Source organism: Puma concolor, chromosome B3 (assembly GCF_028749965.1).
Source record: "Puma concolor isolate L17-30 chromosome B3, mPumCon1.1.hap2, whole genome shotgun sequence".
Classification (NCBI taxonomy): domain Eukaryota; kingdom Metazoa; phylum Chordata; class Mammalia; order Carnivora; family Felidae; genus Puma; species Puma concolor.
In genome coordinates, this window is record NC_141672.1 from 54,849,448 (window position 1) to 54,862,313 (window position 12,866).

Sequence of the window (12,866 nt, forward strand, 5' to 3'; positions counted from 1 at the left end):
AGACTAGCATAGGACAGTAATTCTACTGCTGGTAGATCCAAAGGAAATGAAATCACTATCTCAAAAAGACATCTGTACCCCATGTTTACCCATGCTTATTGCAATATTATTTATAATAGCAAAGACATGGAAATAACCTAAATGTCCAATGATAGATGAATGTATAAACAAGTTTTGGTATACACACACACACACACACACACACACACACACTATGGAATATTACTCATCAGTGAAAAAGAATTAAATCTTGCCAATTGCAACAATATACATGGACCTAGAATGTATTACACTAATAAATCAGATAAATACCATATGATTGCACTTATATGTGGAATCTAAAAAAACAAAACAATTGAACAAACAAACCAGAAACAGACTCACAAATACAGGAAACAAACTGTTGGTTACCAGAGAGGAGAGGGCTGGAGGTCGGGGGAGGTGAAATAGGTGAAGGGGGTTAAGAGGTACAAACTTCCAGTTATGAAATAAATAAGTCATTCCCTATGTACAGCATAGGGAATATGGTCAATAATATTGTTAACTTTGCATAGTGACAGATAGTAACTAGACTTATTGAAGGGATCATTTTGTAATGTAAAGAAAAATAAAAGAAATAAAATATAAACTTTTTTTAAAAAACAATGAAAAAAAGCAATACAGTAAGTGGTTACATATGGAAATCAAGAGTAAACGGGTCCTTTATGTTGGGATAAAATTTCCAGCAACTACTGTATACACTGATTCAAAAAGTATTATAAATTAAACAACATTGGTTTTGAAAAAGGAAGATCATATGTGTGAGACAGCTATGACTAATGGCTCAAAACAGATCTGTAGAAACGACAACGACACTGATGTCAAAGTTGCATGAAGAGTTTGAATAAAATAGTTTTATAGACTTAGGAAAAGGAATATTTTAAAAGAAGTTATTTCAAATTTGTATGTAACTAAATCAGTGTATATTTTTTAAATAGATTTTGGAATATTTTATCTGTACCCCTAAAAGTTTATATATTCACATTTCTATTTGAGGTTGCCTATATTTGTGCACACATGGTAAGACTTTATCAGCTAACTGCTGGAATCCATCAATTTAATCTAGTTATATACAACCCATGAAAAGGGTTGTAAATAGTAAAAAAAAAAAAATCAGGGTAAATATGTGTTATGGAATACCATGTAGCCATTCAAAACTATGGAGAAACTCATTTATTGACACAAGCCATATACTGGTGAGTGGAAAAACCATGTATGATAGGGTCTTTTTAAAATTTTTTTAGAGAGAAAGTATGCATGAATGGCAGGGGGGGTGGGAAGAGCAAGCGAGAGAGAGAGAGAGAGAGAGAGGGAGAGAGAGAGGGAGAGAGAGAAAAAGAGAGAGACAGAGAGAGAGAGAGAGAGAGAGAGAGAGAGAGAATCTTAAGTAGGCTCCATGCTTAGCATAGAGCCTGACATGGAGCTTGATCCCATGATCCTGGAATCATGACCTGAGCCAAAATCAAGAGTCAGATGGACATTCAAACTGCTGAACCACCCAGGCACCCCAATATGGTTTCATATATGAAAATTTGTTATAGGTAACATGAATATATAAATAGAAAGAAAGATATCTATGAGGATCCACACATGTTAGCAGTAGTTATTCCCATTGTGATATGCTTTCAGATTATTTTTACATTTATTGCTATACTTTTCTATATACATTTTTTCAAGGAAATTCTGCATCATTTACAAAACTGATAAAGTTTTTTTTAAAGAAAAGAAAATTACTTATCTTTCAGATATCATACCGATTCTTACATAACTATAATTTCTCAATGATAACAGAGCATGAAGTCATGGTAACTATCCCTGACTTTAATTTCAGTGGCCTTTATATTTGTTTATAACATAAAAGAGAGGGAAAAAATAAAAAGAAAACATCCCAAGTCCTAACAATCCACTGAAGAATTTATGAATGCACGAGATTCTGGCCTGGTATTGCTCCCTGTGAATCTGCTGCTTTACTTCAAACTACTGTTAATATACCTATACTTTTGTGCTCACTCCCTGATTTATTTTGCAAATACCAATTGAGTACATAGTATAGTAGATGTCATGACGATTTCAGCCATAATCGCAACTATGATGCCATGTTCTCAAATAACCACAATTCAAGGAAGCATGAGAAGAGTTCTGTAAGTGCTATAAAAGTGCTATAAAAGTTCCAAATTGAAGATCACTGAGCAAAGGCATTTAAAGGAGGTTGTAGTGTGTAAGCCAGACTGGGATGGATCGAAATTTCAGGATATTCTGGATGGATAGACAGAGAAAAGACCTCCTAGCAGAGAAGGAATGAAACCCAATACACATATTAAGATGTATAAGAAACACATACTCATTTTCTACAATAATTTCTAATTCTCAATCCTTACACTATGGACCAATAGAAAATAAAATTACTCTTACTTTTTTCCAAGTTATATGAAGTGTTGAGGCACTGGTGACTGTGGGTGTGATGGCTAATATGGAGTGGTCTGCAACCCCAATGGATAAGCATCCATTATCTCTGATGTCATAACCCCTTTAGTTTTTATGACTCTCTGCCATTTCCAGTGCACAACTGTGGGACAGAAATCTTACGATGCCAGAAAGTTTCCATCTGCCCCAAAATGAAAGGCAGTCACCTCCTCTCTAGAGTCTTGCAGCTGCCCTGACGGCACTGGCAGCCAGTAGTTCTGTAGTCCCTCTCTCCCTTTCCTCTTTTCCTACCCTGAGGAAAGTTATTTCTCATCTGAGGTGAGTTATAGACTTGCTCTCTTCTCAGCTTCTGCTCAAGGAATTGTTCTATTCCCATAAATCCTCTTTCCAAGAGATTTAGAATTTTGAAACACAAAGTTCAGAGACTTTCAGAACACGTCCTGCTACTGTAACCTTCTCCTGAGCCAATGAGCCCAAAATTGACTGCTTGCTTGAATAAGCAGAAGAGAAAGGGAAGAATGCAGTGAGAAAAAAAACATGGAAGAGTATTTCAAATATTATGCGAGCCAGAATATTTTAAAAGGCTTTTGGTCAAGTGCTTGTACCCCACATAAAAGTAAAACTCAACTATATATCAAGAAAAACTTTCCCTGAGAGATTAACCTATGAAATTTTCTTCCTTTCCTGTGGAGATATTACAGGCAAGAAAAGGACTTCCACAGTACTCATCCATCTGAAAGAACAAAAAAAGTAACTTGTTCACATACCAGTCTTAATTTCCAGTTATGTTGTTATTTTTACAGTTACAAGGGAAGTGATCTCAATACATCATTAGGTCACATTCTCTAGGAAGACTCCATAAAAGTCATTTGCTCCAAGAACATTGGCTATATCAATATTAAATCATTTACTCATGATATATAGCCCAGAGGTCCTAGAACTAGGTTCTACTACTGTGGCCTCTAAGCAAATTCAGCAACAGGAAAGAGACTGCCATGGTATTCCATGGTATTAAAAATTAATTAATTAACTAATTAATTAATTAAAATAAACTAAAATAAAAAGGTTTTATGTAGAGAATACACTATTAGTGCCACCTAGTGGTGACACTGAATAAAATCCTGAGGTTTGGGTCTCTCTCTTGTCCACAAAATCTGAGCACTGAGGGGAAACCAGAGGAGAGCACCACAGACATCTTCACCAGTTTCAACGAAGGAAACAGAGAGCTGTCTTCAAGAATATGCAGCAGGCTGATACCTGGAAACAGCACCATGTCTGATTTTCATCATGTTCAAGTCCAAGAACCTATGTTGCCATAGGTTTCCGCTGACTTCTTTTAATTTTGTAAGATTTCTATTCTTCAATTTCATTTCAATCCTGAAATTACTAACGTTACTCTGTATCTTCTTCAGTGTCCAAACTTATGACTCAGAATCTCCTCACCAATACTCACAATATCAGAGATAAAGAAGGTAGCAGGCTGGACACATGTTCATAGGACCAGACCCCAAGGCAAATTTCCATCTAAAGTCTTAGATGTGCCGCTGCCTCCTGTCATAAGAATTTGGGGAAGTATAGGCAATCATAATAGAATTTTTTTGCTGAAAGGACACCTATCACTTTACTGATGAGGAAACTGAAACGCAAAGAAGTTTTAATATGTTCAGTTTGACAGATCTAACCAGTGACACATTTGAAACCAGATGCCAATCTTTTCAATTTGCAGTCCAATACTTTGCATGTAATGCCACAGTACCAAACTTCTCTCTGGGAATATTTTCAGCACAAAAAGCAGACTGGCCTAGTGGAGGGAGAACAAGGTTCAAAGGAAATCGCTGTGAGTCTTGGCTCAGGTCCTAAACTTAAGTTTGCAGAATGGGGTAACATTTAATTTGTAATCAGCAAAGCTTGCCTCCTAATGAAGTTTTCGTCATTAGGCAATGTTTCACACTGCTTTCCAGCCCTGCAGTTATTGGACTATGCACCATAGAATCATATTTGCTGTTGCTTTATTAGTTTTGTATACTGCTCATTACCCAAGCTTATTCCCACACATATCCCCCTTCCTATCCTGTTCCCAACACATCCTGGATCAGCATACATTATTATTTTCTTGTCATGAGTTTATGATTATCATTTTAAGGTATATTTTTCATACTAAGTTACACTTCTTGCTTCAGGGGAAAAAAATTCATCAAGCATAATTGTTGATTTGCATCTTAAGAAAAAAAAAATTACATGTCTCCCAAATGGAGAACATATCAAAACACGAACAAAATTTTGCTAATATCTTTATACTATACACACAAAGCTAAGACAGAATCTTAGCAGTTTCTTAATACTTATTTTCCGTTATGTATTGTTCATCCTCATCTGAAAGGAGAGTCCTCACACCCAAGGGAAAATAATATTTTTGTGTCTAGTTTAAACCAGCCTTCCATATATATAGGTGCCCTCCTAATGAATGAGAATAAAGTTGATTTTGTACTTATGTTTTAATTAAAAATAATAAAAGAAATGTTTAAAATCCAGTGGTCCTTTTGCTATTGCTCTCAATTTTGTTTCAGCTTCTAATTACTGTTTTCCTACGGTAACTATACATAGCTTTACCACTTTCACCTCAGGTAAAGTTCATTCAAACTTCTACGCATTATTTTTTTGTATCTAGTTACATATTCAAAAGAACAGACATAGTTCAAGAGAAAAATACTGAGTCCAATATTCCAGCCACTTAAACCTTCTGGAAAATAAATGCTTTCTTATGCTCTCTGTAACAATGAGTGCATGGCCTTTCACATCAGGGTGAAGGGTGAAAATTTACAAGTCACAGTCCTGACACCCCTGAAGCTAATGAGGGCAAACATCTGTGCTGATGTAAGCTGGTCAGCATGGTACTTTCCTACAGGAAAGAGCCAAGAGTCATTATTAAATCTCAAATGTTATAGCTGGAGACTTAATAGCCTCACCTCAAGCCATTTTTATTTCTTTGCCTAAGTACACTTTGCTAGAATTCCCTCTGCTGTGAAGAGAAATTGCTGATTGGCCAAATGGGACTTAAGGCTTCCTTCCCTGGTCTAGTAAATAGGGTTCCCAGGCTATGTGCCACTTACCCTCTCAAGTGTTTTGGGGCATAATTTCTTTCACCCAAGGACTCTCAGCATCACCTTTCTATAGCCCTCACCAAGAAATGAAGATGATGATAAGCTGAACCGTTAATTTGTAACTCTTCTATAATTGAGATCACATTCAAGAATGAGAAAATATTTGGCTAAGAAAAATAAACCAGCTTTCCATGTACCCTGTTCTTTGCAGTACTTTCTATCTGTTCCCAGATTAAGCTGAATAAATGCCATTTTCATGAAGATCATACAGAGCGTAAAGTATCTTTAAAACCATTCTTGGCCTTCTTTGTCTCGCCATCCCCCTGCCCCCCACTGCCACCACTGTCACATAAAATTCTGAAAGACTCAAACTTAGGCCCTTAGGAAAAAAACATTGCAAATGATAAAATTTACTAAATTGCAGCTCCTGTCCAGTTCCACGTAGACGAAAATAGCTGACAGGAGGACCACAAATTTAGAACTCAATAGTTAGGAATTTCTTAGAAAGAAAGATGGATCATGAAAGAAATTGAAAACATTGCTAGTGTTTCATCTCTGTCTCCATGGCAAACTGAGTAGTTTCTGAATCAGTGGTAGAGGAGGAGGAAGCTAGGGATGAAATTTCTTGTGCATTTGATTCACCCATGGTGTCGAAACTGTGAGTACAACAGATAACAAGAAGCAAGAAAAAGGACACATATGGTTCCAAACTAAGAATGCTACCTCTGGTTTCTGGTAATAAAAGAATTGCAAGATATTTTTTGGCACAGTGTCAGAACCCAGTTTGAATGCAAAGCAAAAATGTTCAAAAGAAAGATGCTTTAGGCTACATCTAGGAAACTCTTCACAGGTAGCATATGTTTGTAGTTAATGTAATCTATCCAAACAGGAGGGCCCTGTTGCATCAGACAAGTGTCTGTTCTGATGACCCAGGTACTGAGGTAGCAGAGAACATCTTTGCTGAAAATAGAAAGAGAAAGCTTTATGCCTGCTCAGAAAAGATATTCCCCTGTGGATAGAAAAGAAAACAACATGAGAAGGAAAATGTCATTACTGAGCCAGTTACCTCTGACTTGCTATGTCTGCAGATATTTCTTCCCCTCTGCCTCTCTTCGTTTCTTACTTCCCCCATTTCTTCACTTTGTCATCTCTTTGAACTTTTAATGCATATTCATGTCTCTGTAGTGTTTGACTATACAACGATTAAGAACAGACTGAAGTACTTAATATAACCTCTTCTGATGAAGGAAGCAGTTGGGCAGCAAGTCATACAGATCAATGAGAGACATTTTATCATAACATCCAATGAGTAAAATTGTAGGTCTAGACCTACACAGAGAATCCAACTGCCTTATCACAACTGAAGCATCCCCATTCCTTAAATGTAATTGGGGAGACACAGCCAAGTAACAATTTCTCTAACCCAGAGGCTCACCTATTTGTCAGCTAATCAGTTGCAGTTTTACATCAAATATTTACTGACCTGGGCTTTGTACTAGGCCTAGGATAAAATAGAGGAAAAGGCAGATGTGAGTTTTACACTCTGAACCTAAGAGTCTGAGGGAATGGGCTTTCTGCGGCTACTACAAAGACTTCTCTTCATAGGCCTCTGTTAAAACACAAGCCACTCAAGCAGCACCTGGCTGAGATGAGTAAGGGCTGAAATCCAGCTTGCACTCCACCCTCCAAACTCTGCCTCACGCAGAGGAGAAGCCTTCTAAAAAGCTATACAAAGGCAGCACCAGGGGGCCACAGCCCTGTATAAAAGCACAGTTTCCCCTTCCACAGAATTTAGTGTACTTGTCCTTGCTCTGGGGTCTCCCAGTACTGCAGAGGCCATACTCAACTTGTCAGACCTCAGCCATGGCCCAGTAGGCTAGAGTCGAGTTGAATTAATGTAGATGGGAGTGAGTATTCAACTTAGAAAATAATGCAAAAATCTATACACTAGTGGGACAATAATAGTGCCCCTAATCTCTGATTTCTCAGAGGTTTAGACTTACGCCACTGTTTCTTAGTTGTCATTTGATTTTTCTCAGTCCAGTTTTTCTCTCTGAGCTAATATAATAAACACTCGGAAGTCCAGAATTCTTTGCTGGGAGTCTATCTGCTTTATTATGCATTTTTCCCTCCTAATGAGGGCAGGAGCCTTTCTCCAACTGACTCACTACATCCCTAGACTTGTAATTAGTAAATATGCAAAAAAGCAAAACAAGAAAAAGGGTTCTTAAGGAAGCCAAGTTTGAGTGAGTGATTTGCACATAAAGATGTGGAATTTCTTTCATACAGCTGATCTGCTACTAGCCAATTCTGCAGATTATAGGGGATGGAAATAGCACATTTTTTGTCATTTGCTGCCTCTGTTGCATAGATAAATCCTTAATTGGCAAGCCTTTAACATCTAATGGCATTTTGCGTTATGGTTTGATAGAAATAATCTGTCTAGGCTTTGTGACAAAGTTGTTTTGTAAATCCCTACCTATAATGGAGGGAAACACCTGATAATGCATATGTTCTTATTTTGGTATTAAAAATTTACACTAGCTTCAGTCAAAACAAATTCTGATCCTGTCACTTGAAAATGTAATTCTTAGCATTCTTTTGATTACAAAAGGTTAGAAGTAAAAGCTCCTAAAAGTGTTACAGATAGCGTTCTGGCAAGTTACTTATAGCATGGTTCTTCCATGAATTGTTTGAAATCTGTTTAGCCCATTAAGATATTCAATCCAAAACTCCAGAATCTTTTGTATTTTAACCCAGGTCCTGGATTGCTTCCTATTGCCCAGTGATTGGAAAGCAACTAGAAACAATGCCTGGATCCAGTTTCCGTCTATGTTTAAAAGCCTGTTTCCTAGGGAAACAGCAAGCAGCAGTCAACATGCAGATTGAATGGTGACTAATAATCATTAATCTTTCTGAGTCTTTCATCAAATAAATTACTATTGTCATTTTTAAAACACAACTTTGCCTCTCTGCCACAAAATGATATCTTATAGAATTGTTCTTTTAGGAAATAAACCAAAAAACAAAAAAACTTAGACTTTAATACAAAAGAGGAGTTCTAAGAAGGATATAAACTACTAGCATAGGTCACAGCTAAATGTTATTACTATTATCTGGAGCAGCCCCTTCAAGGATGAGACTCCTCCCCCATAAACCCATTAAAAACTCTTCTCATGCTGCACCTGGGTGGCTCAGTTGAGCATTATTCATCATGATTTCACGGTCTTGATCTCACAGTTCATGAGTTCCAGCCCCACAATGGGTTCTCTGCTGTCGTGCGGAGGCTGCTTCGGATCCTCTGCCCCCTCTCTCTGCACCTATCCCACACACACACACTCTCTCTCTCTCTCTCTCAAAAATAAACATTAAAAAAATAAAACAAAAAAACTCTTCTCATGACTCTTCTTAAGCCTACCCAAATTCTAAGCAGTCACAAAGCAGAAAAAAAATCTGGGCCCAAACTCCTGGAATGCCTGCTTCCCTCTTTCTCAGCAGACTATGGCTCTCTGGTCCTTCAAGATTTGTCTAACACATCTTCTCCCAAGCCCTTATCTGACCCCCAACTCCTTCTCCAATTGGGTTAGGTATGGCTCCATCTTAGCACTTACCATAGATTCACAAACATTTGTTTACTTGTCTTTCTCTCCACTAGAATGTGAGTTCCTTGGGGCCAAAGACTGTATATTTAAGTCTCTGTTTTCTTAGTCCCAGCCATGCTGCCTGGAATATAACAAATGCTCAATAAGCATTTGCTGAATATAATAGCCAAGAACATAAGTACAGAGCAGTACATTTAATCCAGCAAAAGACTCACTGGGAATACCTACACTACCCCATTAACTCCCTGAAGAATTAGATACATCACAACAAAAGTTGAGCTTCTCTTCAAAGTTTCAATCATTATATCATTTTCAGCAACTCCCATAGCTTCGTTGTATAGAAATGTGCCAAGTTCCTTTAGTTAATTCAACAATTAGACCTCTTACATGCCAGGTCGGTCCAGAAGAGCCAAGATGATATAGAATGCTACCTACAGTTTTTCTAATAGAAGAAGCTAGCAACAGGAATAGTTACCAATTAACCATTTATCTATGGATTTCTCAAATCCTCTAAATCATTTTCTTGTCATCTTGGTTTCTAAACTCTGAAAGTCCTGAGAAGCTGGCTTATTTGACATTCAGGCAAAATTGTCATTTCTTCTCCTTATACATTCACGTTAACTGAAAGAATAATATGTTTCAAAAATATTGTTTCCTGACTATTTGCTTTCATTTAACTACATGTACCCTTACTTTGTCAAACTCTTGAATGAGTTTGCAATTCAACCTCTGAACACAAAGCTACACTCATGAAAATGGGTAATCTTTATGCCCCTGAAAATTACATTCTATTGCTTCTTTAATGAAAAAGGATGCATATATTGCCTTTGATTAGGCTGCCTTTGTGTAGATTTATGAAAAATTGGCAACTCTAAAAAGCTGAATCTTGATGTGTCTGTCTTCAAACCTGTGCAGTTCTTTGATCTCCAGTTTGAATCACTAAGGTAAGCTGCTCATAAGCTGAAACAGCAGGCATCATTTCTCCATCTGCTGCACAGCACCCCAGAGATACCACGGGCCCAAGGAAAGTAAAAGGCAGGAAGGGAAAAAAACATTTCTCTTTTTGTTTTTTAACTGAAATGCCTGGAGCAAATCAAGCCCAAGAGTCTGGCTGTTAAGGGAAAAGGCAGAATCCATCAGTACTTCCATGGGAAATGATAGGTCAGTCAGAGACCCAGGAAGATGCTGTGTGTGAGTGAGAGAGAGAAGGGAAATAAAATCAAGTACAAAGCAATTCTAAATCAGTATAAAGTTAAAAACCTAAAGCAATAAGTTAATCATTAAGAAGACCTCTTTTTAAGAGCTCTTTCTCCCTTGCTGTGCTATAAAATCCTTCTTCCTGAGAGCCTCTGCAAGTGGACCGAGAAAATATGCCCAAGAAAACTGTGAGAAAACATTACATTCAATTTCATGTGATGTGAACACACCACTTGACATGTGGTTCCTCAATCAGGTCATTATATCATGCAAAGTATGAAGCAAAATCCTGGCTGTCATATGTCCGAATTAAAAAGAAATCAGTCTGCTGACTCCTCACCAAGGTTGACAAGCTCTCTAGACTGAAGGTTGTGACCATTAGAACTGCAAGTGTCTATTATTAGCCTCCTCTGTGTTATTATTCTATTCTTAGCTGGCAGAGTTACTCTACCAGCATGAAAGTATCAGTCAAACTTCTGATTGACCACAGGAGCATTGATTAATATGGACACAAGAGGAGTTCTGTTAAAACTACAGGATTTTCCTCCAAACAGCACAGGCACACAAAGCCAAACTTGGCACTGCAGTAACCAGCGGACACAGCTTGTTATTTTTAATTACATCCCCTCCTTAGGTCTCTCCTTTGGAATAGTGGATTATTATTTATCAACTTCCGAACAAAAGGGGTATGCACACAGTCCAGCAGGGAGCCAAGACAGTTCTTGATGCCTCCCATGTTAGACTTACTAATCAGTTCACTGAGGCTAAAAAAAGGTCAAGGTTGTGCTCACTTCAGCAGCACATATACTAAAAAAAAAAAAAAAAAGGTCAAGGTACACAGTAGGTATTAGGATCTTAATTTTAGGCAAACAGCATTACCTATACAACACAACACATCACAAAATTAAATGCACAGATGCTGAGAACTTACATCTCAAAGCCCATGTATGCTCAACAAACTGTACAATTCAGGGTAAACTCTAAATGTTTTGACATGTTGTTGATCAACATTTGGAGAGCTTATGTGCCTTTATCTTTTGTCTGTTTTTAAGATTAGTGTTGCATAGGTTTAGAGCAGTGGTTTTCAGTGGGGGTCATCTTTATCTCCTAGGGGATATTTGACAATGTCTGAAGACAATTTGATTTTCATGGCTGGGGGAAGGAGAGAAAGGTGTTACTGGCATCTGGTGAGTAGAGACCAGGGATGCTGCTGAAAATCCTACTATGTGCAGGACAACTCCCATAACAAGGGATAACCTGGCCCCAAGTGTCAACAGTACCATGGTTGAGAAAACCATGGAAAAGAGAAATAAGAATATTTTTATTTTTAAAAAATGTTTTTATCCAATTAACACATGCTCATAGTTTTACAAGTTAAACAGGACTAATAAAAATTCTCAAGAAAATTAGTGATCCTCTGCAATTTTTCCAAACATTTCCTTATTTTATCTGGCTACTCCTTATTTCTAAAGAATATACTTATACGAATAGTTCTTATTCAAGCAAATTTAGATATTAGTACTGACACTTTATTTTACACTCTTTGAACACCTCAGTCCTTCACCTACCTCTCTGATCGTATCCTTATTTTTTCCTGTTTTCCATTTTTTTTAGAAGGTTTTTCTAACTTTATTTCTAACCTTTTTATTGAACTTTAATTTCAATGATTGCATTTTAATTTTTATTCCAAGAGTCTTCTTCTTGATCTCTTTTTTTAATAGCAAGCTGTTTTTATTTCATGGACAAAAATACCTCCTCACATTACTCTACTCATATAAACCACATTATCTTTTAAATGTTCTTTTACTCACTGCTTTGTTTCTGTTTTCTCTGAGATATATTTTTGTATTCCTTTGTTATGATCCCTCTCTTTAATACAGGAACATTTATTTAAACATCTAGTGATTCTTTGCTGTCCATTTATGTTTCAAAGTGAGAAACTAAAAACAAAAACAAAACAAAACAAAAAAACATTCATGCATGGTAAAGATTGTCCACCAGGGGACTTCATGGAGCACAATCTGATGGCAAACAGCCATTGTGATAGTAGTTCCAACTGCCAGTATCTACATTAGTCAGAAGAGGCTAAGCCTAACATATAACCCCAAAGTTTTCATGGCTCAACACTCTGGGGCTGTGTGTCCACTGTAAGTCAAGTGATCTGTAGTGCAGCTGTGCTCCTTCCTCATGGTGGCTCAGCCACCGAGGCTGCTTTCAGGCTAGTTGCTTCATGCCAACACACTGCTTCCATGGTCATCACTGAAGAGTGATCCATATCACTTCCCTTCACAGCCCATTAGCTAGAAGCATGTGTTCTCTCTCTCTCTCTCTTTCTCTCTAAATAAACTTTAAAAAAATTTTTTAACATTTATTCATTTTTGAGAGACAGAGAACGAGCGGGGGAGGAACAGAGAGAGAGGGAGACACAGAATCCGAAGCAGGCTCCAGGCTCTGAGCTATCAGCACAGAGCCTAATGTGGGGCTCGAACCCACTGACTGTGAG